Source organism: Monodon monoceros, unplaced genomic scaffold (assembly GCF_005190385.1).
Source record: "Monodon monoceros isolate NGI ecotype Baffin Bay Population unplaced genomic scaffold, NGI_Narwhal_1 Super_Scaffold_6, whole genome shotgun sequence".
In the NCBI taxonomy this organism is placed as follows: Eukaryota; Metazoa; Chordata; class Mammalia; order Artiodactyla; family Monodontidae; genus Monodon; species Monodon monoceros.
Genome location: NW_021703783.1, coordinates 54,167,519 through 54,192,152, shown reverse-complemented (window position 1 = coordinate 54,192,152; position 24,634 = coordinate 54,167,519). Strand labels below are relative to the sequence as shown.

Genomic DNA, 24,634 nt, shown 5'->3' with positions numbered 1-24,634 from the left:
CCAATGAGAGTGTTTGATGTACTGAAATCATCTTAGAATTTCAGTCTTTGAGGCAGTGACTTTAATGCTACAGACTCAGAGGAAGATTAAATAATTACATCATTAACAAGAAAAAAAAGTGCAAATGTTAATAAACAACTGCTGGAGAATCTAACCAATGTGAAAAACAGATCCATGAAAGATCCATATCCTTTTCTTCTCCAGTTATTATATATCTTATAATGATTAATTTTCTGATTATAAAATAAAACATTTACTTTAGAAAACAATAACTTGGAAAATAAATGAAGTATATATAAAGGAGCAAATAAATATTATCTATACTTTTACCATCCAGATATATCCACTATTAGTATCTTGATGTATTTTCTTTTATTTGCAGAAAATGTTTTTTAATGAAATAATACAAATTTGGGCTTTACTGAGCCTAGTTTGGGAATTCTTCTAATTCTAAACATGCATTTAGTTACCAATTAGTTAGACAAGAGTTCCCTTAGCAGCCCTTAATTTAGCTTTAAAAATAATTATCCAGCAGATTTTATTTTTGAAGCTTAAATTTGGTGGTTTACATTTGCCTCTCCCCCATCCCAATCCCTTTCACTCACTCCATTGTACCAATCTTTGCTCACCTTCAAGTATAAGCCAAAAGTCCCCACCCCCAACCACACAAATCCACAGGACATGTCAAAATAGGAAGAGATAGTCAATGATAATAATTGAACACATGTGGCAGATACCTTACCAATGACTTTTTGTGTTTTATCTCATTTAATCCTCACAAAGCCTTATGATAAAGATACTATTAATGTGCTCATTTTACTGAAGAGGAAACTAAATCTCAGGGAAAGTAAATGACTTGCTTAAGATGGTCATAAACTAGTTAGTGGCAAAGCTGACATTTACTCTCAGGTCAACCTGATCTCAAAGCCACTATGCTACTGTAGCATGTAAGGGCAAAGAAAAGCCATGCCTAGACAAAATTGTGAAGGCAAAAATCTGTGTTTAGTGCTCTTAATTCCCATCCAGTAGGAGCCCTTTTTAAAAAATAGTCTTTGATGGGAAGAAGGGTATTCATTAAGGGCTTTCTGTATTAAGGTAGGTGAGATACTTTGAACATTATGATGTTCGTAGGGAGCATTGACCTCTAGAACATTAGATCTGGCATCTAGAGTTCTACTAAGTTATCTAGCTATACTAAGTATGATCTCATTCCTTCAATTTACAGATAAAAAATGGAAGCCTAGAGAGGTGAGATTATAATTTCTTGGCAATAATAGAGTATGGCCTAGAATCTGTGTCTCTTGATTCTCTCAATCTAGAACTTTCTGGTCACACCGAGGCTTCTTTGTTTCATAAGGTAGATGAATCTGATGAAACAAAATGATTTTGAATGGACTTTGAAAAGTATTGTTTTTCCACCTGCTAGATGATTTTCTCTAGGTTCCAGTTTTTTAGGCCAAGGCACACAGTGGCTAATATTTACTTTCAAGGCTTTGTGTCTTTCTGATTTTATCAACAGAATCACTTGAGATTCAACCAGTTCATATTCCTAAGTTTTAAAATGCCCATGTGAAACATTTTCTGTACCATCTGTCCTATGTGTTGTTTCAATTTATATGGAACCACATAAGGCAGAAGTTATGTCTGAAATGGTTTCATGTTATAATGTGTGTTCTTTTTCTCTTTTTGGCTCTTTGTTATAATTTTTTTTATAGAAAAACATATCAAACACAAAAACTAACCAAATGAAACAAAAGTATAAAACACAGTCCCTTTGCGTAGTTTAACAGAAACAGTAGTTTAGAAAATAAAAGGATAAATTGATGCATATAGATCTATTTCTGTTTGAATTCTTATGATTGGTCTCAAGTCTACTTGCCTTGGAAGAGTTCATTCTGAATTTTTCCATCATGAAATTCAGTGCTTCTCTTCAATCCAGAACTCAAGGCCATTACTGAAGCCACTTTACCTTTAGTCTGGAAGGTACTTTCTTTCCCATTGGTTTTGACCTTAAGCTTGATCTTGACCCTCTGAGTTTGACTATTTAAAATAATTAGGTTGCAGAAATAACAAGAACATTTCTCATTAGATAGAAATGATGAGAACAGAATGTCTATTTAGTTTTCTTCCGATAAAGTGAGCTGAAATTCCCAGAAGACTGAATAAGAATAGATAGTAAGGGCAGATGTTTTCAGATTTGTAGACTTATGAAATAATTCTGTGAAATGTCATTTGAATAAGTATATGCTTTACAAAACTAAGCTCTGTCAGCACCACACCCAGGACATTTACTATAATATGCATTTCAAATAAGCATGTATGGATTTTCTTTTTTTTTTTTAATTAATTTATTTTTGGCTGTATTGGGTCTATCTTGTCTGTCTTGACCATGGGACTGGAAGCTTCAGGAAGCAGGATAATGTATATCTCATTCACCACTGTGTATCCAGAATCAAGCCCAGTGATTGGCATATAGTAGACATTTAGAAAATATTTGATAGTAAATGAATCTAAGCCCCACATAGGACAGCATTACCCAGCATCATAGAATAGGGCTTATCATAAAAAAAGGGGAAACCTGTATTTTTTCCTTCAGGCTTTACCACTGTCAGGGAATTGAGAAAAGGATTTCTGGATGCATAAATTTTCTTTTAGTCATGTGCCGATGGATACAGGATATAGGATATTTTTGAATACTGTATAATTGTGAATATTAAAATGTACAAACTCATACAACTCAATAACAAAAAACCAAACAATTCAATAAAAAAATGGGCAGAAGAACTAAACAGACATTTTCCCAAAGACATCCAAATGGCCAACAGGTACCTGAAAAGATGCTCAATATCACTAATCATCAGGGAAATGCAAATCAAAGCCACAGTGAGATATTACCTCACACCTGTTAAATGGTTATCATTAAGAAAACAACTGATAACAAGTGTTGGCAAGGATGTGGAGAAAAGAGAAACCTTGTACACTGTTAGTGGGAATATAAATTGGTTCAGCCACTATGGAAAACAATAAGGAAATTCCTCAAAATATTAAAAATAAATCTACCATATGACCCATCAGTGCTACTTCTGGGTGTATACCTAAAGGAAATGAAAACAGGATATTGAGAGATATATGCACTCCCATGTTTATTGAAGCATTATTCACAATAGCCAAGATATGGAAACAACCTAAGGCCCACCAACAGATGAATTGTTAAGAAGTTGTGGTATAATACACACAAATGGAATATTATTAAGTCATGACAAAGAAGGACATCTTGTCATTTGTGATAACCTGGATGAATCTTGAGGACATTATGCTAAGTGAGGTAAGTCAGACAGAGAAAGATAAGTACTATATGATTCACTCATATGTGGAATCTAAAAAAGCCAAATTCGTAGAAACAGAGTAAAATGGTGGTTACCGGGGATGGGGGCGGGGGAGGAATGGGATAGAACATATGTTGTTTAAGGGTACAAACTTGCAACAAGTAGTAAATAAGCCTTAGAGATAAGAACTTAGTTATTCTAACCACTCAAATGATGAGAAATGATAATTAGGTAAAGTGATAGAGGTGCTAATTATTGATAAAATGACAATCATACTACAATATATAAAGGTATCAAAATCAGTATGTTGTATCCCTTACATTTACACAGTGTTATATGCCAAATATATTTCTATTTATTTATTTTTTAAAATATTATTTATTATTTTTTATTTTTGGCTGTGTTGGGTCTTCGTTGCTGTGCATGGGCTTTCTCTAGTTGTGAGCGGGGGCTACTCTTTGTTGTGGTGGCAGGCTTCTCGTTGCAGTGGCTTCTCTTGTTGTGGAGCACAGGCTCTAGGCACGCAGGCTTCAGTAGCGGCACTTGGGCTCAGTAATTGTGGTGCACGGGCTCTAGAGTGCAGGCTCAGTAGTTGTGGCACATGGGCTTAGTTGCTTCATGGCATGTGGGATCTTCCAGCACCAGCGCTCGAACCTGTGTCCCCTGCATTGGCAGGAGAATTCTTAACCACTGAGCCACCAGGGAAGTCCCATATACTTCTATTTAAAATGTACAAATATTCATTTTGTATTGCATACCTAACTATAAATGAAACTAAATTTGTTTAACTTATGAGAATTCCAAAATGTAAGAGATTTATAAAGGTAGCCAATCCTTAACCGTATAAAATGCTTTTCTTCCCAAAGTAATGATAGATTAGATTTCTAGATGTATAAATTATAGGCATCCATCACCTATAGGTAGGGAATATCTGGGGTGAAGGAGATAGACAAAGAAGACCTCTATGAAGAGATGACATTTAAATGGAATGCATGATAAAGTGGGGTAGAGGTGAGGTGTTGCTTTTGGCTGCTACCATCTATTTGAGCTATAGGTCTGAGCTAAATTTTAAAATATATTATGTAGCATCTCTGTAATACGATGTCCGCATTACAGATGAGCAAACCTAGGCCTTAGTTACCAAGGTCACAAAGCTAGTAATAAGGGGAAGGGGGGAGGGGGACATAAACCTGGGTCTGACTCCAGAGTTCATAGCCTTTGAAACCCTAATTCCATTTCCAGAAAAACTATCATAAAGGAATAACTAGTGATTCAAATACAAATTTAGGTAAAAGGATGATTCTCTCAACTCATTGTTTTTCAAATTCCCACTAGTCTTTGATTTGGGGGATGAGGAGGGTTTTCAGATGGAGTTATAGTTTCATTTAATCACAGTCCTTATCTTCCAAACAGATAACCCCAGAGATTTATGGCCTATTGGTCATCACCAGCTTATATCTTAACCCAGCAATCTTATTTTAATATTTCTTTGTTAAATTTCCTGTAAATACTCCAGCTTCTTAAATTCTTTTTGAATTTATCGTAACATCTTACTGGCTCTCTCATTAGGGTTAATGAGTTAAAGAAAATCTTTTACATGTGTTAATTTTATATTTGCTTGAGAGTCATGATTTTATTTTTTGAAAATTATACTTTAACATGGAGGATAAAGAGTCTATCTTCATTACTCAGTTTTATTGTGTTTTATTGATGCTCGGTAAAGTGGGATTATTTGTAATTTGCTATGAGTATTTATTCCTATTACTTGATTTATAATTCACTGTGTACATTTATGTCTGTTAAACCTCCATAGAGGAGGTTTTATTCTTTTAAATTAGTGCTTTTACAAGGAAATCCTCAAAGATTTTCAATTAGGTGAAATACCAAATTTGATGGACCCAATTAACATTGGCAGTCAGAACCCTAATGCCCAGAATAAACAAAGTAAGCAGAGGCCAATTTGGTGCTACAGCTAAAATTAAGTTGACATCATCATAGATCCTTCTGTACCTGATTTCCTCCTTTGCCTCATTCTCCTTTTATCCTCCGGTATATACTTTGCAAGGTATGTTGAGACAGGTATTTTAAAGAGCAATTAAGTTGGCCAGTACTTCATATCTGTTCGCATGCCTTTTTTATTTGCCATTCAGTAAAGTGAATGGATACCCAATTGCTAACAGCATTATTTATGCTTGGGTTCTATGCCTACAGTGTTCCACTGATTTAAAAGAATGTAGATTCCGATTTGACAAGCAGTGTTTATTAATGGATTTTTCCATTTCTTTCAGTGGAAGTTAATGACAGTTAGTTAAGATTGCTTTGAATTTTGAGGAAACTCTTTGATATGAATAAAGTGGACTGAAAACGAAGCATTCACTTACTGATCACATCTCATTTGTCTACATTCCATTAATTCTATGTAGTGCCAAGCTCATTGACTTAAGGTGTTTTGTGTTTGTTATGCTAATGTGCTGTGGAAATAACACCTTTAAAATTTTCCAGCTCAAAGTATCCTACATAACAGTTGAAAGTGATAACTTGAGCTTTGAGGGAGGGGGGTACTGTATCAACACCAACAGTACTTTTCAGTTTTGTAAAAACAACAAAGTAGTTGAAATGTAAATGCTCCAACTTTGCCTGATGGTTGTGTCAGGCGATTTCCATTATGATAGCTGTTATGTATAAACCATTTAATCATCTCTCCACAATTAGGGACCAGGGAATTGCCACATTACTGAAAAAGAAACTAGAAGCTTCCTTTGTGTTTTATGTTTACTTGCTGTAGACAAGTTAAACCATTGTTTGGTCCTGGATGTTAAAGTTTCAAATAAGTCTCAAGACTTCTCATTGTGTCCTGAAACTTTAAACTTTTCTAAAGCAATTATCTTGCTTTGACACTAACTGGTGAAGTGATGTTTGGCAAGTCAGTTAACCTCTACCTTCTAGGTTTCCTTATCTTGAAGGGGTGGCTATTGAAGTAGGTGACTGGGAAGATTTCTTTTTAGTAAGCATTTCTGAGTCTTTAATTTGGGCCTTTGTCTAATGATATCCAGAGATTTACAGGCTATAACTAATTTGTGAATTTTCTTTTAAAATAATGACACTCTACATTAGTGTTTACAGTTTACATATTACTCCCAGAAACAGGTTTGTCCCTTCATAACTAACAGCTTGTGGTGCATAGTAAGTGCTCAGTATACATGTTTGTTGTGAATTAATTAATTCATTCTACTACAAATGTTTAAACCTTCCTAGTTCAGGTTTGTGTTTCTCCAAGTATTAGAATAATAATAGATGAGAAAAACATTTGGCCTTCCCTCATTTTTTTTTAACGGAAATGAGTTAATCGTGTCCATTATAATAGAAGGTAAATATTTTCTTAAGTGATTTGCAATAGGTAAAATGTGGAAAGAGCACTGGATTTGGGGATAGAGGAACTTGTTTCTAGTCTGGTTCTGCAACTCAGTTGGACAAGTCATATCTCTCACCTGTAAAGTGGGAATAATATCTCACAGAGTTGTGACGTATAGCACTTCATCATCTGTGAAATGCTTTACAAATGTGAGATAGTCTCATTCTTTGATTAACTTATACAACTCTACATGCTAGATTTAATCTCTTAATTCTTTTTCCCCAGGATTGAAATGGAAAACTGGAAAAGTTGATGAATTTATGCTCACAAAACCAAGTCAAAAAGCGAGGGCAGCTATGACAAGGTTGAAGTTCATCCCTCAGAAGTGAATGAAACAGAGGGGTCAACCTCCCTAATCATTTTGATCACCAGGATAATGATGACTGACCAATTAGACTAGTCATTGATATCCAGCATAAAGATGGCCATAACAGATGTGATCATCCCCACTACAGATAATTTAATGGAAAACAACAACCATTAATAACACACGACTGGAAGTAAGGAAACCTGGATTTAGACTCCTGCCAATGACAAGGAATATGATCTAAAGTTAATCACTCAATCTTTCTAAGCCCTAGTTTCCACTTCTGTGAAATTGTGGTTGGGAGTAAATGACTTTCATGTTTCTTATTTGGCATCATTGCTGATTCCTCTTCCAGCCATGCCTTCAAGTGATGGAGCTGAGGTAGGTATTTTCTTTTTGTTACATTTCTATGTCTTCTCAAATTTATCTGGAATGGCGTTTTAAACTATTCTTTATTTTGTGCCTACCAATCATTGTATTTTAGGTTAGTCAAAACATCAGTCTTGGCTTTTATGATTTGTAGTTTGGAGAAGATGTTTCCAAAGGAAATTTAAAGAGACTAATAATTAAATTTATCTGTTCACAATTCAAAGAATAAATTAGGCAGGCTCTTTTAACAGCAAAAATGATTTTCTCAACATAGTCCAAATTAATAAAACAAAATGATTGTAATGTAAAATTATGTATTCTTAAATCATAAAATGGGGCTTCTGATTTTATTAAATCAGATCAAATAAGGTTTTTCTTCCATAGCACATTATCACTCAAGGTTAAAAATATTTTGAAGGTAAATAAAACGATATTCTAAGCTCACTTTTACAGAGAGAAATTCTTCTCAGGAGAACTAAACAAGTATATTTACATTTTGACATCAAGACTGGTAAGGCTGGTAAACTGTCTTCCAAGGAAACTAGAGAAAGTGGTCTCCCTTGAGACATGTAAATGTGAATCAACCTGGTGAAGCAATTCATGAATCAACCTTAAATAACTAAAATGAATCAAGACCTGTTTATAATATCACCTTGTCACCATTTATTCATTTACCTGTCAACCTTATTTGGATGTTATAAAGGCCAACTAACTAAGAAGTGAAAACTCAGATAAATGCCTGAGGACTGTAGAATTTTCTTGAGGTAGGATCAAGCAGGATGGAGGCTCAGCACTGGGTCTCTGCAGCTGGCAACACTTTGCTGCTTTGTTAGTGTCTGCTATATTGGGTACATTGTTACTGGTACAAAATCAGGGTTCTGTGCAGCGAAGAGGAGGAAATGGCTGTTGGTTAGGGAACAAACACTGTCTTCCACAGGTACTATCCAGCACACTCATATCTGATTGATTTCCTCTGAGTAAGTATCTGTTCAATCATTATTTCCAACTTTTACTCCCTTTCTTTTAAGCTATGGAGCTGCTAGAAAAGAAAAAATAATTCCATGCAAAATAGAAAAACATAAAAAGCAACTTCTTTCACTTGAATTACTGAGTTAACCGCCATGGAGTCACAGAACTCTGAAGAGCAGTTTGTAATCCACTCAAGTCTGCCAGTTTTTAAAAATTGTGACATCCGAAAATAAGGACATAATTTGGGGCTAGTTTGGCAGGCACAAAAATGATCTGTCAACTCACTTGTTTATATCTGGTAGTTGTTCTTTAACCCATCGCCTGTTTACCTATATACCAGATTAACCAAAATTTACCATTCTGTCAGTAAAACTTGCCCATTGAGGCCCACAGTGCTGAAGACTGAAGGCTAGGGAGGCTGTTCTCTAGTATACTCTGCACGTCCCTCTCTCAGCTGAGTAGTACACTTACCAAGACTTGGTTGTGCTTTTCTAAGCTGTTCATAATAGTTGGACTTGTTACTGCAGTAATGTAATTTGAATATTATATAACCAAAGAAATGTGAATGCAATAATAAAAATGCTAGCTTGTGAGAACTGTGTTGACAAAAATTAACTCAAAATGGATCATTTGACCTAAAGCTAAAACTATAAAACATCTAGAAGAAAACATAGGAGACAATCTTTGAAACCTTGGCTTAAGCTAAAGTTTCTTAGATGGAACACAAAAAGCACAAACTATAAAAGAAAAAAAACAATACATTGAACTTCATTGAAATGAAAACATTTTGATCTTTGAAAGAAGATGAAAAGAAAAGCTTGAACTGGAAGAAAATATTTGCAACACATATACTTGGTAAAAGACATATCCACAATAGTAAAGAATAAGAACTCTTACAATTCAATAAGATTATTCAATATTTATTATATGTAAAAAAATAATAAACAGCCCAATTTAAAAATGATCGAAAGGATTGAACAAATAAGTAATGGATGGTGGATGTTAAGAGCCAGGTTTCTCTCTGTTGAAGAGGGAAGTTACAGATGAGCAAAAAGAGAAGTCTAGAATGAACTAGCCTTCTGTGATACTGGATTAGAGTCTGAGACATCTTATGAATCCACTTAATACATACACAAATGGATAGATACAGAAACAATTATAGATCTGTTTGTGGTTAGTACACACAACCTAGTTCTGTCTAAGACGGCATAGGGGATTTCAAGTACAGCTGGGCCTCATGGGAACAGGAAAGTAGTCTCTATAATCCGGGCTCCTGAGAACTCATCAGGTAGCTTCTCTCTCTCCTCTGATGCTCTCTGTGGTCACATGGTATCTTGGTTATCTCACCTAATGCTGCTACATTCTCCAGTTTTTCTTACAACTGGCTTTTCTGCTTATGAAACTGCATGCACATGGTTGCAAATGGCCGCCACTTTAAAAGTCCACATTAACTAATCACTCAGTGCCCACCACCATCTAACTGACTTAATCTCTATGTCTCTTAGATTTAGTTCTTTGGAGAGGATATCATTGAGCCAGCTTGGGTCACCTGTGTCTGGGGAGCAAGGTTACTTGTGTAAACATGGCTGCTGGGCAAGCAGCTTCATAGGTGTGCGACCTGTGCAGTCACATGGGGTCCTGGGCTCAGAAGGGCTCTCCACACTCACTTTAATGTTCCACTGTCACTATCATGAAATTCTTAATTTTCAAATGAGGGCCCCATAAATGATGTAGCCAGTTCTGTCGCTGGGCTCAGCTGTGGGGCAAGATTTGGTGGTGTGAGTAGATTCTCTTATAAGGAGATACTGGCGATAGGAAAATTTGGTGTATTTAGAGTCTTGATTTTCAAAACTAGGCTTCTCCCTTCTTTGAACTCACATCCCTGCTTAGTGCCTCATTCATCTTAACAGAAAATATTGGCTCCTAATAGGTACTATTCTGTGCTAGGCATTGAAAACACTCAGTGAACAAGACAGATTTGGTTCTTTGTCGTGGAACATAGTGTCAAGCCAAGTTTACCCCAGTCCTAGAGTTACTGCCTTGTTCAGTTCTTTCTTAAGGAACTGCCATTTTGTCATTACCCTTCTATCCTGAAGCTTCCTGTCTGCTCTAGTCATAACTCGGGCAAGTGTAACTGAAAGGCACGCCTGGGACCTTAGTGGCAGAGACTGGTAGGGAAAAGAAGCCAGTAATAAGATTTGTAGATTTGCCAGGCTGAAGGTTCCTTTATTGCCCCCCTTCAAGCACACTCAGTCCCAACAAACTGATAGTTGGCAGCCTACTATGGCAAGTCCAAAGGACATAGTAAGCTTACTTCCAGCTGTCATTAATATCCAAGTTAGTCTTATCTGATAGGAAGTGGGAGTGCAAGGCATCAGGGAGTAGTAAAACTCAGATGGGTAGCAACATTGTGGTTTTAAGTCCTGGATTTATTTTGTAGCAAGATCCTTAGCTAGCAGCTGGGACTATAAGGAAACAAGGCCTTCCTAGTGGAAAGTGCTGGAAGAAGTAGGGAGGAGGTATGACAGTCAAGTATATAGATTCTCAGATATTAATAAAGATCAAATAAGGAAGCCAATGCAGAATACATCTTAGAAGGCCTTAAGAGAAGGCTGAGATCCCTGGACTCCCCTCAAATCATGGTCAACACAACACCATGACTATTTTTAGATCCAGCCAGCTGCTGATGCTTCCTCATATTGCTCAGAAGTGGCTCAGGGACCAAGTGCGGCTGAGTCCACAGGTTGAAGATATCAGAATCTACAACTGATCGAATTTGCTTAAATGCATAAATCTGTGAATGTTGTTAGCTCTGCAGTTATTCATTGCTGAAAGTTAATCACTTTTTCAGGTACTCATCTTTGTGGTATACTTCCCTTATAGAGCATCCTTTGTGATGTTTCCTGCAATAAAGCCAGTTTGCTATGGCAGAAATTGCTAACCCTTCTTCCTATTAGGAAGAGAACACCTGAATTTGGCTGATCACATGACTGCCCAACTTTATTTCTCAGCATCCCAGGCAGCAAGATGTGGCCTGTAGAAGACTAAGTTTTGCCAGTGTGATGTGACTGGAAATGATGTGTGCAACTTCAGCATCATTTCCTTAAGAATAAAGCTGCTTGCTTGGGACTCCTACTTTCCTTCTTTCCACTGGCTGGATAGTGGCTACAACTGCAACAGTGTCCTTGATGTGAAGAGTGGCAGAAATAGCAATCTGGGTCCCAGGATGATCTCACCAAATTGAGCCCACCAATTTGGGACTGTTAAGTGAGAAGTGAGAGAAAAACAACCATTTTTTAACCCACTGTTTTTGGGGTCTCTTTATTATAATGGTGTAGTCTATACTCTAATTCACCTATTTGTTGAGGACTACTTTGTACCAGGCATTAGGTACCAATGCTCTAAGCATTTGTACATATTATCTCATTCAGTTCTCTTGACCACACTCTCAAGACAGTACTAATATCCCTATTTTATAGGTTGCTAAATTGAGGTTCAGACAAGTTAAGCAACGTACTCAAGATTCCATAGCTACTAAACAGCACAAGGATTCAGATTCAGGGTTATTTGACTACATAGTCCTTGCTGTATCTCCCACATTTTGCTACTGAGCCTTCCAGGATTTTTGTTTCCTCTGCTAGTGTGGCCTTGTAGAAATGTCAGTTGCAGATAGTAAAACATCCCCCTCCCCATATCCCACTTTCTTCATCAAGAAAAAGCAGAGAGTTTAATACACATTATTATTAAAGGTAATAAAACAAGTGGGATGGGCCATTTCCAGTTATCTTGTTTACCCCTTTGATTCTATCTGCAGCTTCTTCTTGTAACATTATTAATGAGGTTATAACTCTGTGTACCCAAGGAGTCGTTCTCTGTGATGTTTCCTTTTCTGATATATAACTGAAGGGAAGCTATGAGACTATTAGAAGAATTAACCTTTCAACTATATAAGATTCTTATTGCTTGTATATATTTTTTAATTACAGGAGAATGTCATCAGTAGATACAAGTATAGTCTCTACTTACATGAGCAACATAGTGGTGGGTATACAGTATTGCTCTTTTTATCTGGGGAAGCCTCAGTAGCAGGAAGGGTATGAGTTAGGTAGAACTGAACTCTAGCAAAGTGTTACTTTATGATTGAAAAGCAGGAAGTACTGAGATTAAAAACACACCAATATCTTCAGGAGACAGTTGTGAGTGTGTGGTATTGGGAGAGAGGATGTGGTCTAAGTCATATAAATAACAAATATTTGAGTTCACTAATTGTCAGGCACTGCAGGCATACCTCATTTTATTGCACTTCACTTTATCGTGCTTTACAGATATTGTGTTTTTTACAAGTCAAAGATATGTGGCAACCTTGTGTCAAGGAAGCCTATCAGCTCCATTTTTCCAGCAGCATTTGCTCACTTTGTGTCCCTGTGTCACATTTTGGTAATTCTTACACCATTCCAAACTTTTTCATTATTATTATATTTGTTATGGTGATCTGTGATCAGTGATCTTTTTTTTTTTTTTTTGGCTGCGTTGGGTCTTCGTTGCTGCATGTGGGCTTTCTCTAGGTGTGGCGAGCGGGGGCTACTCTTCATTGTGGTGCGCGGGCTTCTCATTGCAGTAGCTTCTCTTGTCGCAGAGCATGGACTCTAGGCGTGCGAGCTTCAGTAGTTGTAGCACGTGGGCTTCAGTAGTTGTGGCACACAGGCTCAGTAGTTGTGGCTTGCGGGCTCTAGAGTGCAGGCTCAGTAGTTGTGGCACATGGGCTTAGTTGCCCCGAGACGTGGGAATCTTCCTGGACCAGGGATCAAACCCATGTCCCCTGCGTTGGCAGGTGGATTCTTAACCACTACGCCACCAGCGAAGTCCCGATCAGTGATCTTTGATGTTACTATTGTAATTGTTTTGGCGCCCCATGAACCATGACCATATAAGACAGAGAACTTAATCCATAGATGTTGTGTGTTCTGTCCGCTCCATTGACTGACTGTTCCCTCATGTTTCAATCTCTCTCTCTCTCCCCCTTCAGGCCCCCCTATTCCCTGAGACACAGCAGTATTGAAATTAGACCAATTAATAATCCTACAATATCCTCTAAGTGTTCAAATGAAAGGAAGAATTATACACCTTTCACTTTAAATCAGAAGCTAGAAATGATTAAGCTTAGTGAGAAAGGCATGTTGAAAGCCGAGATAGGCCAAAAACTAGGCCTCTTGTACCAAACAGTTAGCCAAGTTGTGAATGCAAAGGAGATGTTTTCGAAGGAAATTAAAACTGCTACTCCAGTGAACACATGAATGATAAGAAAGTGAAACAGCCTTATTGCCCATATGGAGAAAGTTTTAGCGTTCTGGATAGAAGATAAAACCAATCACAGCATTCTCCTTAAGCCAAAGCCTAATCCAGAGCAAGCAAGGCCCTAACTCCCTTCAAGTCTATGAAGGCTGAGAGAGGTGAGGAAACTGAAGAAGCTAGCAGAGATTGGTTCATGAAGTTTAAGGAAAGAAGTCATCTCCATAACATAAAAATGCAAGGTAAAGCAGAGAGTGCTGATGTAGAAGCAGCAGCAAGTTATCCAGAGGATCTAGTTAAGATAATTAATGAAGGTAGCTACACTAAGCAACAGATTTTCAGTGTAGAGGAAACAGCCTTCCATTGAGGACAATGCCATCTCAGACTTTCATAGAGAAGTCGATGCCTTGCTTCAAAGCGTCAAAGGACAGGCTAATGCAGCTGGTGACTTGAAGTTGAAGCCAGTGCTCATTTGTCATTCTGAAAATCCGAGGAACCTTAAGAATTATGCAAAATCTACTTTGCCTGTGCTCTATCAGTGGAATAACAGAGCCTGGATGACAGCACATCCGTTTATGACACAGTTTACTAAATATTCTCAGCTCACCATTGAGACCTACTGCTCAGAAAAAAAAATTTCTTTTAAAATACGACTGCTCATTGACAGTGCACCTTGTCACCCAAGAGCTCTGATGGAGACGTACAATGAGATTTATGTTGTTTTCATGCCTGCTAACACAACATCCATCTTGCGGCCTATGGATCAAGGAGTCATTTCAACTTTCAAGTCTTATGATTTAAGAAATACATTTCGTAAGGCTATGGCTGCCTTCACAGATAGTGATTCATCTGATGGATTTGGGCAAAGTAACTTGAAAACTTTCTGCAAAGCGTTCACCATTCTAGATACCATTAAGAACATTCGTGATTCATGGGAAGAGGTCAAAATATCAGCACAAACAGGAGTTTGGAAGAAGTTGATTTCAACCCTCATGGATGACTCTGAGGGGCTCAAGACTTCAGCGGAGGAAGTAACTGCAGATGTGGTGGAAATAGCAGGAAAACTAGAATTAGAAGTGGAGCCTGAAGATGTGACTGAATTGCCGCAATCTCATGCTAAATCTTGAACAGATGAGGAGTTGCTTCTTAAGGATGAACAAAGAAAAGTGATTTCTTGAGATGGAATCTACTCCTGGTGAAAATGCTGTGAAGATTGTTGAAATGACAGTAAAGGATTTAGAATATTACATCAATTTAGTTGATAAAGCAGCAGCAGGATTTGAGAGGATTGACCTCAATTTTGAAAGAAGTTCTATTGTGGGTAAAGTATAACCAAACAGCATTGTATGCTACAGACAAATCGTTGGTGAAAGGAAGAATCAACCAATGTGGCAGATGTCATTGCTGTCTTAAGAAACTGCCACAACCTCCCCAGCCTTCAGCAACCACCACCCTGATCAGTCAGCTGCCGTCAACATCGAGGCAAGACCCTCCACCAGTAAAAAGATTAGGACTCACTGAAGCCTCAGATGATGGTTAGCATTTTTTGGCAATAAAGTACTTTTTATATATGTCCATTTTTTTAGATCTAATGCTATTACACACTTAATAGATTACAATATAGTATAAACATAACTTTTATATGCACTGGAAAACCAAAAAATTAGTGTGACTCTCTTTATAGCAATATTCACTTTGTTGAGGTGGTCTGGAACTGAACCTGCAGTATCCCCGAAGTATGCCTGTATACCTGGCAACAGGGATACAAAGATAAATAAGACACAGGCTTCATGTACGTAGTATTTTGCCTTTGCTTTTTAATTCATTTGAGTTATTATAGGTTTATTCCTTGGGTTTTCTGTATTGTAGCCTATAGAAAATAAAATTTGCTTTAAAAAAAAAGAATTTCAAGAGATAATGTTGTTCAGACCTAGAACTAGCTCATCCCTCATTGGTATCACTAACCAAAACTACAATTTCTGCTTGGATGATTCAGAAGAAATAATAAAAAGGGTCATAGGATCAGGAGAAAGGGACAAATGGAACTTGAAGTGTTTGGGGTCAGGAGACAGGGTTTTGCTTCAGACTCTAGAATGAAATAGAATCTGAAATAGATTTTCTGAGTTGAAAAATCTGGGTTAGAACCTTGGCCTTGCTCTATAACTTCAGGCAAACTACTTCAATGTTCAGCACATTTATTGGAAACTGACTATGCGTCAAACACTGAACTAGGTGTATATGGTAGTGAACATCATAGACAAAGTTCCTGTCCTCATGTCAGTTTAGTGGTACATATTTGAGGAAATAAAGCCCATAAGGGAATAGACAAGTACTATTTTAGAAAGCGAGGTCAGGAAAGACGTCTCTGAGAAGGTGTCATTGGAGCTGAGACTTAAATGAAGCAAAGATATTGCTTTAGGGAATTTTAGTAGTTTCTGAGCTTTAGTTTTCTCAACTGTAAAATGAAAAATAATAAAGGTCTACCTTATGGGGTTGTTAAAAATAGAATGAGATAGTATATGAGGTTAGTAAACCATAGTGACTAATCAAAAGTGAGGTATTATTAGTTCTACTGTTACTCTCATGTTTCTCTTTGAAAATAATGTTCCAGGCATTTTCAGAGGTTGGGAGGGAGAAAGGAGCAGATTACAGAAAATGCTAAAGAGCATAAAAAAAGAAGTTTAACCTACTTCATAATTTAGTATCATGCATCTGTGGTACTTATTCATCCTTTTTTATAATCCAGTCTTTAAATCACAATTCTGTAACAATTCATTTTTTGAAAGTAACATTTTTTCCCAAATTTAAAAGTAATCTTTATTGAAGTATACTTTACATACAATAAAATGCACCTATTATATGCATACTGTTCAATGCATTTTGAGAAATGAATACAACTATGTAGTAAGTACCACAAACAACATATAGAACATTTCTATCATCCTTTGTGTCCTTTCCCTTTTAATCCTTTCCACACTTAATCCCAGGCAACTGCTAATCTGTTTTCTGTCACTATAGATTAGTTTGCCTGTTCTAAATTTTATATAACTGGAAGCATACAGTGTGAAAATTTTGAGTCTTTTTTTTTTTTACTCAGCATGTTTTCAAGATTTATCTGTATTGTTGCATGCATCTGAAGTTTGTTTCATTTTATTGCTGAGTAGTATTCCATGGCATGGATTTAGAGCAGTTCATTTATCTAGTCACCTGTTGATGGACATTTGGATTGTTTCTAGTTGTGGGCTTTTGTTAACGAAGCTGCTGTGAATACTCATGTAAAGGCTTTGTGTGGATCTCTTTTCATTTCTCTTTGGTAAATATCTAGAAGTAGGGTTACTAGGTTGTATGTGTTTAACATTATAGGGAACTGCCAAATTGTTTTCCAAAGTGGTTGTGCCATTTAAAATTCCCACAAGCAATATACGAGTGCTCCAATTGCTCTGTATTTTCACCAACACTTTGTATTATCAGTCTTTCTAATTTAAGCCATTCTAGTAGGTGTGAAGTGGCATCTTATTGTGGTTTCATTTTACATACCTATGATGACTAATGATGTTGAACTTTTTTTCATGTGCCTATTGGTTATTAATATATTTTATTTTGTGAGGTACTTATTTAAATCTTTTGCCCATTAAAATTTTTTTTTCTTATTTTTTGCTCTAAGAATGCTTTATATGTTTTGGATACAAGTCTTTTGTCTGATGTATGTATAGTGAATATTTTCTACCCAATCTTTGGCTTGCTCTTTTGATTTTTTTTTTTGCGGTACGCGGGCCTCTCACTCTTGTGGCCTCTCCCGTTGCAGAGCGCTCCGGACGCACAGGCTCAGCAGCCATGGCTCATGGGCCTATCCGCTCTGCGGGATCTGGGATCTTCCCGGACCGGGGCACGAACCCATGTCAACTGCATCGGCAGGCGGACTCTCAACCACTGTGCCACCAGGGAAGCCCTTTTTTGATTTTTTAAGAGAATCTTTTTGAAGAGTAAGATTTTAATATTGACTTAGTCCAATTTATCAATTTTTTCTTTGATGATTAATTTTATTTTTTCTACTTTCTATGAAACATTTATGTACCCCAAGTCCATGAATACTTTCTTCTGTTTTCTTCTAGAAATATATATAATTATATATATATATATATAATATTTGTATATTGACATAGTATCCTGTGGCCTTGCTATACTCACATTTATTTTAATAGCTATTTTTGTAGATTATTTTGGATTTTCTGTGTAAACAATCATGTTTATGAGGGAAAAAAGTGTTTTATATTTCCAATGTGTATGCTTCTTATTTCTTTTTCTTGACTTATTTTACACTGGCTATATTGAATACAGGTTGGTTGTATGAGTGAACATCCTTCCTTATTCTCAATTACAAGGGAAAAGTGTTCAATCTTTCACCATTAAGTATGATGTTAGCTTTAGATTTTCCATGTATATCACCAATGATTATTTTTTTTATCATGACAGCTCCTGAATTTTGTCAAATGTTTATTCAGCATCTATTATGATGATCATTTGCTTTTGCTACTTTAATTTGGTGAATTACATTGATTAATTTTTGAATATTAACCAACTTTGCATTTCTAGGACAGATCTCATTGTCTAGATGTATTAACTTTTTTATATGTTGCTAGATTTGAATTCATAATATTTTATTTTAAATTTTTAACTTTTTTCTTCTTGTAATGCCTATCTGATTTTGGTATCAGGATAGTGTGGCCTCATAAAAAAAGTTGTGAAGTGTTCCCTTGTTGTTTACTTTCTATATTGTGTGGGATTACCACTTTTCCTTCCTTAAATGCATGATAGAATTCATCAGTGAAACTTCTCACCTTCTGATTGCCCCTTTTGTCCTATTATCACAGTTAGTCTTTTCTAACAATTTCTGACTTGAACTATTCTGGATATTAATTACTTAACCAAAGAGTATTTGTTGATAAATAGATACTGCCTGAGACTGATAGTTAAAAACTAGTCATAACTTGATAAGAAAAATGAGAGTTTAGCTCACTTAACATTATTCCTGTCTTTTCTCCTTTCCCCTCCGTATGTTTGATATTTGTATTATTTTTAGTTCTTCTACTGTACATCTTTATAGCTCTAGTGTATATTCATAACCCTCTATTTCTTGTTCCATTAGCTTTCAGCAATCTCTTTTAACTCCCATTTTTTTAAGTTCATAGTATGAATGCATCTATTTTATTTTTTACTTTTCATCCTCTTTCCATATCCTACCTCCTGTCAACTAAACTTTAAATTTTTGCTGTCAGGGATGTTGAAATTTGCATTTTGTCTTACAAACACAACTAAGCCTTCTATATTTTGCCATAAGTTAACTCTTAAAGTTGAAAAGCACTAGAGGGTCTTTATATTATTATGATAGTAAAATTTATCCAATGCCAGCCCAATTTACTATGCCAAGATTATATTTTTTTCTTTATAGAGTCAAAGTAAAACTTCCTGCCTTTTTGAAGGAAAATGTTACTAGTTTTAAGGTCAACTGTATACTCTTTGTTACACTTTTATTAACCAGTAGCTTCATTTTAATTTTTTTCTTAGACCATGTGTTTCATGTATTTTTATTTTATTTTGTTTTTCCTGGGTTTCTGTTTACATTTCTTTTCTGCTTGCATTATTTGCCTCTGTCATGTAGTTTCCTATTGCTACTATAACAAATTATCATAAACTTGGTGCCCTATAACAGTACACATTTATTATCTTACAGTTCAGTAGTTAAGAAGTTTAAAATGGGTTGGTAGGGCTGCATTCCTTCTGGATGTTCTAGGAGAGAATTTGTTTTCTTGCCTTTTCCACATTCCACATCCACATTTCTATCCTCCTGATCCTGCATGACTCCAACTTCTGTTTCTATTGTAACACCTCCTTCTCTCACTCTGATCCCCTGTCTCCTTCTTCTAAGGACTCTTGTGATTACATTGGATCTACCTGGCTAATCCAGGATAGTGCTCTCATTTCAAGATCCTTAATTTAATCACATCTGCAGAGTCCCTATTGCCATGTAAAGTAACATATTCAAAGGTTCTGGGGACTAGGATGTGGACATCCTTGGGGAGACATAGTCATATGTACAATATTTTGCAACTTCTCAATCATACTTTACTTCAGCAGAAAAATAAACCTTTAGAAGTGTCCTGGGGAATCAAATTTTCTCCACAATTATTTCCCAGTTAGTTTTTTCCTCCATGCTTTTCCTGGCACTAACCTTAGTATAGAACAGGAATTTATATTTTCCAGTCTTATACATCTCCAGATTACTAGACTGTCATCCATCTTGGATATTAGGCAGAAAAAGCCTTTTGAACAAAGATGTATATGCTTCTTTTCCCATTTCTAGTTCAACTGAAAGTTGTCAACTTCTTGGAGAAACCTACCTGAGGCCTCAAAGAATAGTCAACACATTATAACATCCAGGTTTGTCCTTCCAAGGCTCTGAATGTTGCATTCTTATTAAGTGTACTGTCTGAATCCCAAGAATCAACAGACAATTAACTAGCTGTGTGCTACCACATAATAAAGACTAGCACTTGACTTTTTAGTTACATGCAAAAGCCACTCAGTGTATATCATACACCTGGTCACTGTGCTAATTCTGTGTTGGGTATAATGATGAATATCATGGTTCCATGATGGTTTAATGAGACTCAATCCTGGGATTTTATATGGACAATTGAAAATAGAATTGTTTTTTTCTTTAGGGTTTTCATACTGGTAGAGATGTCAGTTTGGAGCTGCTGGTAGCCATCTTGGTATCATAAGGGGAGAATCTACCTGAAAGAAAAACCAACAAAGAGAAAAAGTAGAGCTATGAGTTGGAAAGACAGAGAGATGGTGAGTCCCAATGACAACTATATTTTCCCAGTAATTAGGTGGCCTTTTCATTTTCTTGATAGTTTCCTATGCTGCATAAAAGCTTTTTAGTTTGATGTAGTCTCATTTGTTTATTTTTGCTTTTGTTTCCTTTGCCTGAGAAGACATATCCAAAAATAATATTGCTAAGACAAATGTCAAAGAACGTAATGCCTGTGTTATCTTCTAGGAGGTTTATGGTTTCCAGTCTTACATTTAAATATTTAATCCATTTTGAGTTTATTTTTGTATATGATACGGGAAAGTAGTCCAGTTTGAACCTTTTGCATGTAGCTGTCCAGTTTTCCAGTTTATTAAAGAGGCTGTCTTTTCTGCATTGTATATTCTTGCCTTCTTTGTCACAGATTAATTGATCCCATAAGATCATTCATTTCTGGACTCTCTGTTCTGCTCCACTGATCACAACACTGTCTGTTGTTGTGCGAGTACCATACTGTTTTGATTACTGTAGCTTTGTAGCATAGTTTGAAATCAGGGAGCATGATACCTCCAGCTTTGTTCTTTTTTCTCAAGATTGTTTTTTGTTATTCAGGGTCTTTTGTGTTTCCATACAAATTTTAAAATTATTTGTTCTATTTCTGTGAAAAATGCTATTGGTATTTAGATAGGGATTGCATTAAATCTGTACATTGTTTTTAGTAGATGGTCATTTTTAACATATTAATTCTTCCAGTCCATGAACATGCTGTATCTTTGCATCTGTTTGCGTCATCTTCAATTCCTTTCATTGGTGTCTTACAGTTTTTCAAGTACTGGCCATCTACCTCCTTCGTTAGATTTATTGCTAGGTATTTTATTCCTTTTGAGGCAACTGTAATTGGTATTGTTTCCTTAATTTCTCTTTCTGATAGTTCATTGCTAGTGTATAGAAATGCAACAGATTTCTGTATATTAATGGTATAACATGCAACTTTACTGAATTCATTTATTAGTTATAATAATTTGGGGGTAGCATCTTTAGGATTTTCTATGTATAGTATCATGTCCTCTGCAAACAGTGGTAGTTCTACTTCATTCTTTCCATCTTGGATTCCTTTTATTTCTTTTTCTTGTCTGATTGTTGTGGTTAGGATTTCCAACACTGTGTGAATAAAAGTGGCAAGAGTGGGCATCCTTGTATTGTTCCTGATCTTAGAGGAAATGCTTTCATCTTTTCACCATTGATTATGATGTTGGCATGGGTTTGCCATGTATGGCCTTTATTATGTTGAGGTATGTTCTCTCTGTACTTTTGAGGTATGTTCTCTCTGTACCTACTTTGACATACTTTAACATAAATGGATGTTGAATTTTGTCCAAAGCTTTTTCTGCATATATATATATATATATATATACACATATATATGTATGTATGTGTATATATATATACATATATGTATATATACATATATATGTATGTATTTAAAGGTGATGATCTCTTAAGTTCAAATGCATTTAACCACATTCATAGTCCCAGCAATGTTTAATATTTTTGATGTCATATTTCACATCTTTTTGTTTTGTGTATCCCTTAACTACTTATTGTGGATATAGATGATTTACTACTTTTGTATTTTAACCTTCTTACTAGCTTTATAAGTGGTTCATCTATTACCTTTACTGTATGTTTGCCTTTATCTGCTGGTGCACGGGACCATGCCCCAGTGCTAGGAGGCTATAAGGAGGATTTTAAAATGTTGCTTGCCCGCACTATGTCATCATGGTAGAACAAGCTTCTAACAATAGCTGCTGCCAGTGTCTGTCTTCCCAAGGAGGTCCCAGTTAGCCCCTGCCTCTTTAGGGGGCTCTCAAAAATCAGTATGTGGGTCTGATCCAGGCTTCTTTCAAACTACTGCCTCTGTGCTGGGACTTAGAACATGTGAGATTTTGTGCATGCCCTTTAGGAGCAGAGTTTGTGTTTCCTATAGCCTTCAACCTCTCCTGGATATAAACCCTGCTGGTTTTCAAAGCCAAGTGTCCTAGGGGTTTATTTTCCAGGTCAGGCCCTCTGGGGAGCCCAGTGTGGATTTCAGACACCTCACTCTCTGGGGAGGACCTCTACAGTTGTGATATTCCTCCCATTTGTGGATCACTAACCCAAGGATGTGGGTCCTGACTGTGCTTCTTCTCTACCCTTCCTGTCAATCTACTTGTGGTTCCTTCTTCATATCTTTAGTTGTGGGCAATCTTTTCTACTAGTCTTCAGGTCATTCTCATAGATAGTTGCCCTGTAAGTAGTTAGACATTTCATCTGTCAGAGGAGGTAAGTTCAGGGTGTTTCTACTCCTCCATCTTGGCCCCTTCTAGTAGTCTTAGTTTTCCTCACAAGTTAAAAATAGCTATTTAGGTAAGAAATTTGTGGGGATAGAAATATGTATCAATACTTTACTCATTTGAAAATTCCCCTGAGATAACTTGAAACTCTCATCTAAATCTCTTATGTTTGCCATCTACATTCTCTTTTCTCAAAAGTAGCAGTAGAAAACACAGAATATTGTTCCCTAATGGTAATTTCTGTTAGATGTTTATTTACTCACTTCTCAGAATAAAAGTTTGTAGTGGGAATTGAGTGACTATGACTTTCTAACAGAGGAAAAGAAAGTCACTTAAGCTCTTTAAAATTCCCATTTACTTCACAGTACATTAGTTTTTATTTCTTACACACACACACACACACACACACACACACACACACTACAGAAAGAAACTAAAATACTCCACACAGTGTTTCAATAGTAAAGTTAAATCTATGTCCTTTTACAGGTCAATCCTCTTTCATGTGCATAATTACTTCTAAGGACAAAAAAAAAAAATCTCATCCCAAACATCTGTATATTTAACATATAATCCTCCTGCTGGATTTACTTTGGATTTAGTTCTCAAAGATAGACTCTAAAGTCTTTAACTGAAGTTTTAAAAAATAGATTTTAGTTACCCAGGCTCTATTCTGAATTCTAGGGAGATGCCGCCTCACTATGTTTTAAATTTTAACAAGAACCATCTCATCTTCCAGTATCCACTTTAAAAAATATTTTCCACACTCTTTCTGACTGTTATCTGCTTACAAAATATTAGAATGGTTTGTCTAATGTTATTTGCAAAAGAGCGACTTCTTGGGACGCTCAGTAACTATACTGTGTTTCCCTCCCCAAAATCCCAGGATAATCCCCTCTGAAGGTCTGATAGACTTTATAGAATTATTATGACATTCAGAGTGCTATCAGAGCTCTGAGTCACACAAAGTATTTTTCCAATATTATGATTTATCTGTGATCTTTTTACTGCCACATCTTCTAAAATACTCAGGAAGACAAAGTCAACATGGCTTGTTCTTGAGTACTTTTTGTTTTGTTCTAGGAAGAAAATTTTTGAATTTGAGAGGTAGATAATGGTACATTCATAGTTTCCACTTTGAAAGTGGAAAGTATCATTTTTTTTCTACCAGTGGGATTGATGGCTTTAGATATGCATAGCTTAGCTGGATCCTTTGTTACTCTCACAGCAATGTGTACCCAATTCCCAGTATTGGGGGGATATATGGGATATCCAGGTGTATTAGCAGGGTAACCATCACACTAGGTTTGATAGAGCTGGGTCTTTGCTCTGAGTTTAGTTCTGAAGTTGCTTCATAACCCTGCAGCCTCTCAGGTCCCTGAATTGATCTGCTTACCAGGAGAGATGGGGTGTGTGAGCAGGCCCATGGAGCAAGCAGAGGAACTCTAGACTGCTCTTAATAGAATTACCCTCCATACGCATGCTTATATGGAGTCATACCTAATCATTAGCAATTTAGTGGGGGATTGCTTTATTTCAGAGCTATCACCTTAGAGCTCAGCGCTGGAAAAATAGGATTTTGATGTGGAGGACGTAGGAAGTATAATTTTGAAGCCCTGGGCATTGCCCAAGTCTATATAGAAAACTACGAAGGGCAGTGCTGGATGCTATGGAAATCTGGCTTGCAAGGGAATAGGAGAGAGGAGAAAGGCACAGAAAAGAAGTAGAAGGGCACAGAATTCAGATAAGTTTTTCTGTCTCAGTTTTGCCAAATGGTGGCTCTGTTTCAGAGCTAACCCTTTAGTAAAGGGTTAG

General features: G+C 36.4%; 1 long non-coding RNA gene across 3 annotated transcripts in view; it reads left to right on the top strand.

Moving 5' to 3' along the window:
* LOC114885012 overlaps positions 1-24,634 on the top strand; it is a 205,431-nt gene that overhangs the window by 80,496 nt on the left and 100,301 nt on the right. For all 3 annotated transcript variants that reach the window (XR_003790986.1, XR_003790988.1, XR_003790987.1), the window contains exons 3-4: positions 6,964-7,426; positions 20,395-20,527. This is a non-coding gene — a long non-coding RNA (uncharacterized LOC114885012). The remainder of the gene's footprint in view (positions 1-6,963; positions 7,427-20,394; positions 20,528-24,634) is intronic.